Below are 6144 nucleotides of genomic sequence, written 5' to 3'. Positions count from 1 at the left end.
AAAAGATGTTCTTCAGGGAGCAATACATGAGTAACTTCTCAAAAGAAGAGGGATTTTCTTTTTTTCTCAAAAGAAGAGATAATGTGTCAGTTGAGTCCTCCATAAAGCATATTTCAAGATGGAGTTACATGTGTAAGGCATATCAGCGGTAAGGCCTGGGAAAAATAAAGAAAGCAGAAGTCGATGAGAAAGGCCTTCGGACTGTAACAGAGGTCTGAGATCTAGGAGAAAAAAAGGGAGAGGACAGAGGATTGGGTAGGAAGGGTAAGCACAAAGATTTCCCAGAAAGGAGAAATGACTGGCCTTGTGCCCTGCTGAGCTCAGTTGCAGGCTAGGGCTGCCTGAGCAGGGTGTGGCATGGCTTCACTTCAGCATCTGACACTTACAACACACCTCACAGTAGGTCCTCTCCTACAGGGAGACCTGAGTGGCACATTTTAGTGGCTACTGAACACATGTGTCATCCTGGAGAAAAGAATTTAAGGAGGAATTTAGTGCTGCTAGATAGTAGAAACTTGTTCTAGGTATGTGGGGAGTAAACATGGTCCTCAAGATAATAGATTAATTATAGATTCTCTTTGCCAGTTAATTATTGGTATATCTGGCAGGAAAAAAAATCATTAGTCTTCATGACTGGTCTGGTTTAAAGGTAAATGTTTGAGCCTTGAGTTCTTAGCTTTCTATGAACTAAAATTCCCCAGCCTCTAAGCAAGTCACTCATCTGATTGATCACTAAAGGAAAAAAAAAAAAATTATCAAAGTTCTTAGCCAGATAGAGAAACAGAATAGGGAAGGGAAAGAGACATGACCCCCTAGACCTTAGAGCACCATGATTGCAAGATCCCATGGGTCTTTTTCCCCAGTGAATTGCTAGCTGTTTCCAGGGTCTAGCATATGGAGGCCCTCAAGAAATATGGGGTGAATGGACAAGAGGATAAACAGATAAATGTCGTCTACCATCTCCAGATAAAACATTTCTCTCTAGTACTTATTCCTTCCTGTGTTGAGTCTTAGACATACTATTTTTGATTTTTTTTTTCATATACCATACTATATCCATTGGGGTTCTTAGGTAAAGAACAGAATTTTTTCTAATTGGATTAGGTATTAAGGGATTTATTTTAGCATATTAGGTGGCTTATAGAAGTACTTGAGAGCTGAGGAAACAAACTCTAGTTGTACTACAGGAAGGACTCAAGAAGCACAGAGCAGAACTGGATCATCAAGAGAACTTCTGACCTTCCACAACCAGGAAGTTGCCTCCTCCAGGCCACACTGCTGCTGCAGCAGGCAGGAAGCTACCAAAATTGGGAATCTTCGGTGCTGCCAGCTCCAGATAGCATCCCAAACTCCAAGTCTTATGTTCGGCTTTTGGTACTCTTATGGCTTCTGTATCTCCACACAGGGAGTCCTAGTGCAATATGGGTGCAACCCACAACAATATGAATGAAAACCCCACACTTTGCCTCTCACCACCCATGAGAGTAGTAAATAGTCTCTGGTACATGCCTCTACGTGCTTACTGTGTGCAGGAACATCACCCTATTTCTAGCTTCCTCGTTGATCAAAGTCCTCAGAAAAGCCTAGCTGCCAGGGAGTTGAGAAAATGTAGTTTTCAGACTTCTAGCCTCTGCAGGATAAAAGAAAGCTGATTTGAATAAGCCATTCCATCAAAACTCCCCATTTGAGGTTTCTCCCCTTTGAGGAAACCTCACTGAAGATCTTTCCTGCTTTTGTTCCATCAATTGCACACTAAGTGTCTTCAGTCCAATTCTAAGGTAAAATAGACTGTACCCTCACTAACAAAGAGATTTAAAGCAACTTTGATGAGTTTTCTCTGGATCTTAAATATGAAAACAAAACAGGAATCATTGGTCTTTAGTTGTCTTCTACAATGGGACATCAACCACCAGTTCTGGCTCCCTGAATACTCTACCACATTCAGAATGCCAGGAGGCCACTGACTGAGGCCATGCTATAAATATGACTTTTGTGAGATCAAGTAAGCAACAGTCCTTAAATAGTCCACAGCATCCCAAACTCCAACTCTTATATTTGGCTTTTGGTACTCTTATGGCTTCTGTATCTCCACACAGGGAGTCCTGTCCTCTCCCTTTTTTTCTCCTGTTGCTCAGACTAATTAAGGTCTGTTTCAAGAATCTGGGTACATTTAAGTTGGGTACATAAATATTTAGAATTGAAATGTCTTCTTGTTATATTTTTCCCTTGACCAATATGAAGTGTCCATCTTTGTCTTTTTTGACTTTAGTTGCTTTCAATCCACTTGTATCTGAAGATAAGATTGTGACCCTTCTTTTCTTCTGAATGCCATTTGCCTGAAAAATTGTCTTCCAACCCTTAACTCTGAGTTTTAATTTGTCTTTTGAAGCTAGGTGTGTTTACTGCAGACAGTAAATTGGATGGCTTGTGTGTGGGGGGATGTTTGTTTGTTTTTTGTTGTTGTTTTGGCCGGGGCCAGGTTTGAACCCACCACCTCTGGTATATGGGGCCAGTGCCCTACTCCTTTGAGTCACAGCACCACCAATGGCTTGTGTTTTTTAATCCAATCAGCCAGTCTATGCCTCTGCAGTGGGGAATTCAAGCCATTAACATTTAATGAGATAACTGATGAGTGTGGTAGCATTCTATTCATCTTATTTTGTGCAAGTCCATTACCTAGTTTTACCTTTTTCATCATTGTGGAAGCTGGGTTCTGTCCTTTAATTTCTGGGTGCTTACTGTGCTGGTGGTCCATTGTGATGGTCAGTGTGTAGAAAGGTTGAAATATTTACTGTACAGCTGGTCTTGTGGAAATTTCCTCAATGTTTGCATATCAGTAAAAGATTTGATGTCTCTGTTGATTTTAAAGCTTAGTTTAGTGGGATATAGAATTCTGAGCTGGAAATTGTTTTGTTTAAGTAGATTAAAGGTAGATGGTCATTGTCTTCCAGCTTGAAAAGTTTCATTAGAGAAGTCTGCAGTCACCCTGATGGATTTCCCCCTGTAGGTCAATTGGTGCTTATTCCTGGCAGCTTGCAGAATCTTTTCTTTTGTCTTGACTTTGGACAGGCTTGATCTCATTACAATGTGTCTTGGAGAAGATCTATTTGAGTCAAGGTGACCTGGGGTCCAATATCCCTCTGAAAGGAGTGTGTCAGAATCTTTGGTGATATTTGGGAAATTTTCATTTATAATATTCTCTAGTATGACTTCCATTCCTCTGGGCATTCTTCTTCCCCTTCTGGAATTCCTATAACTCGTATGTTTGAATTGTTCATAAAGGCCCATAACTCTGTCAGTGAATGTTCTGCTTTCTCTTTTTTTCTGCCTCTTTAACTATCTGAGTTATCTCAAGAGCTTTGTCCTCTACCTCTGAGATTCTTTCTTCTGCATGGTCTAATCTGTTGTTGATACTTTCTATTGCATCTTTAAGTTCTCTAATTGCTTCAATTCCTTCAGCTCTGCTATATTCTTTCTTTTCTTTTTTCCTTTTACTGTTATTTGCATTTACTTTATGTTGCATCTATTCTCGTGCCATAGTTTTTGTTTCTTCAGTTTCTTCTGGGATATCTTTTCTTCTGTGCTACCTCTTCTTCTGGTTTGGGAACAATTTGTTCCTTTTTAGTAAGGATCATCTCAATGTGGCAGGGGAGCTCATGTATGGGTTAATGCGACCATGAGCTCTATAAGTTCGGCGACGCATCTTGGGTGCTTTGTTCACTTGGATCTGCTCAATGACCAGAGAATATACATCTAAACCCTTAAGTTCAGCATTACTCTCTGCATTTTTAAGCATATGCAGCAAAAATTCAGCACTGTTTTTGGGCCACTGACCCTGTGTCCAGCCCACTGTTTGGCCTGGGCATATCTACCAACTCTAACATTGTAACATAGGAATGGAACACATTGATTCTTTAAAGTGACATCCTTCAGATACTTGCTGGTTTTTCATATGTGCATACCCTTGATGCCCTGGGAAGTTTCATGTGTGTTCTTAAAGTGAATACGAAGATTTGAGCCTCTTGACTTACATGACTCTGTGGGATTTTCTGGGTCAAGTGATTAGTGAACCATATTCACAGATCACCTCAGGCCACTTCGGGGAAGAGGGAGAGTGGTGGCTTCTGGGAGAATTCATGAGTTGCTATATCCTTTCTATATTCTTCATATCATTCATCTCTTATTTGATTCTGTTTTTGGATTTCCTTTTGGTTATTTTCCACTTTCTCAGCAATTTCCTTCCTTGTTTTCATAATATATATTTTAAATTCCCCTTCTGTCATTTCTAACATTTCTTTATAGGTGAAATCCTCTGCAGTAGCTACTTCACAGTCCCTTGGCGGGGGGTGGGGTGTGCTCTGGACTGGTTTTTCATGTTGCCAGGATTTTTCTGCTGATTCTTCCTCATGAGGGTTTTCTTTTCTCTGTTTCCTTGCCCTAATTTTCCTTTCACTTCCTCTTGGTCTTTAAGTTACCATGCCTCTAGCCTAAGGTTTCAATGAGTCCTTTTAGTATAGGACTGAAAGGATGAGAAGATTGAAGAACAAAAAGGGAAAAAAATATTTAAAAAAAAAAAAGAAACAAACAAAGAAAAGAAAAAAGAGAAAAGAGAGGGGGTGAGTAAAAGGGAATGTTGACAAAAAGAAGAAAGGCACAGAAAGAGGGAGACAGGAGTAATAAAGGTATACAATAGGGCACACCTTAAAACCCCCCAACCTCTGGGGGCGCTGGGTTGGGTGGTTCCCTTGAGGTCTGCAGCTCTTTGCCAATCTGAGCAGATATGGTACCCCACCTCCACCAAATAGAGAGGAAAGATAAAACTACTATAAATCAAACCAAAACAAACAAACAGAAAAACTTACAGGATAAAATTGGGGGGAAAACCAAATAACAGGGGCAGAAACACTAGCAAAAAGGAAGTTCTTATTATTAAAGGAGGCAACAAAGGAAAATTATATTTAAACTAGAAAAATGAAGAAAGAAAAGAAAAATCTAGATGAAGAATGTCAAAAGAAAAACAAAGCAGTATATATATCTTGCTGAATATTGTCTGGGAAACAGGTGATCTTCTGGAGTGTGAGATGCCAATCACAATGCTGATACAGCTGTATGAGATGGAAACTGGAGGCCTTTGCTAACGTCTTTGCCCTCAAACCCTACAGGGTTGAGATCCTGAATCTCTCCTCAGCCTGCTTAAAAGACACTTTAAACTGTTAACCTTGGCTAAGCAGAAGCTTTCCCAGGAACACACTTGTTGCTAGAATCTCTGCTGAATTGGCTGCCCACTTATCCTGTGTGCCACATCCGGCCTCACTCTATGCCCCCAAGGGCCAAGGCTACAAGGTAGCCCTCCCACTGCCAAACCTGAAAGTTCTGCTCTTCCCCTATGTCTCAGTCTCAGACATTGGCGCTGCTCATAGTCCTAGATCACTCACCCAAGGTCTCCAGCCCAAGTCTTGCTCTGTGACCCTGAGAGAGTAGCCTGCAGGTGTAGTTCTCCCACAATGACTATGCACACAGCCCACAGCTGAACAATGTTAGCTCCATTCTGGCCAGCGGTTCAGTCCCAAACCCTGGACAATGCTTAAAGTCACGTGCACTCTTGCCCAAGTTCTCCCAAGGTAATTTAACCAAGTACCCAAGTCCAAAAACACAAAACAACCCACAGGACAGGCCTTCCCTGTCTGCAATCTTGCTACTGAGGTAGTTACAGTTGCAGCAGCCTCAGACCAATCGCAACCACTTGCCACTTCTCCACTGCTTTTGTCCTCCTCTTGGGGCCCAGAAATCTCTCACTGTCTCCCTGCATCCCCAAAGGGGTATTTCTGGGCAGAGCCCATAAGCCAGAGATACCTGGAGTCTTCTCTCCCCAATCTCACTGCTCCCAGTTGCAAAGAAGCTGTTACTCGGCCGCCATCTTGCTCCCTCCCACTATAAACATCTTGACTAATTTTGTGATATTGTTTTCTTCCCAACCACTTGCTTTATCTAGTAGCCTAAAAACTCCACAAGGACAGCACCCATGTCTCAGTCCACTCATACCTCTAATCTAGCACCACAGTCATCCATAGAAGGTAATCAATTCATTCATCCAATACGTTTGTTGAACAACTATTATTTGACAAGCACTAAAGACACCAAGAT

General features: G+C 41.4%; 1 pseudogene; it reads right to left on the bottom strand.

The window, feature by feature from the left end:
* Positions 1-3575: 3575 nt before the first annotated feature.
* LOC128588146 (60S ribosomal protein L17-like) lies at positions 3576-4074 on the bottom strand (annotated as a pseudogene).
* Between the last annotated feature and the right edge of the window lie 2070 nt (positions 4075-6144).

The sequence above is a fragment of the Nycticebus coucang genome, chromosome 6 (assembly GCF_027406575.1).
Source record: "Nycticebus coucang isolate mNycCou1 chromosome 6, mNycCou1.pri, whole genome shotgun sequence".
Classification (NCBI taxonomy): Eukaryota; Metazoa; Chordata; class Mammalia; order Primates; family Lorisidae; genus Nycticebus; species Nycticebus coucang.
Note: the sequence above shows the minus strand (reverse complement) of the source record. Positions and strands in the feature narration are given on the sequence as shown.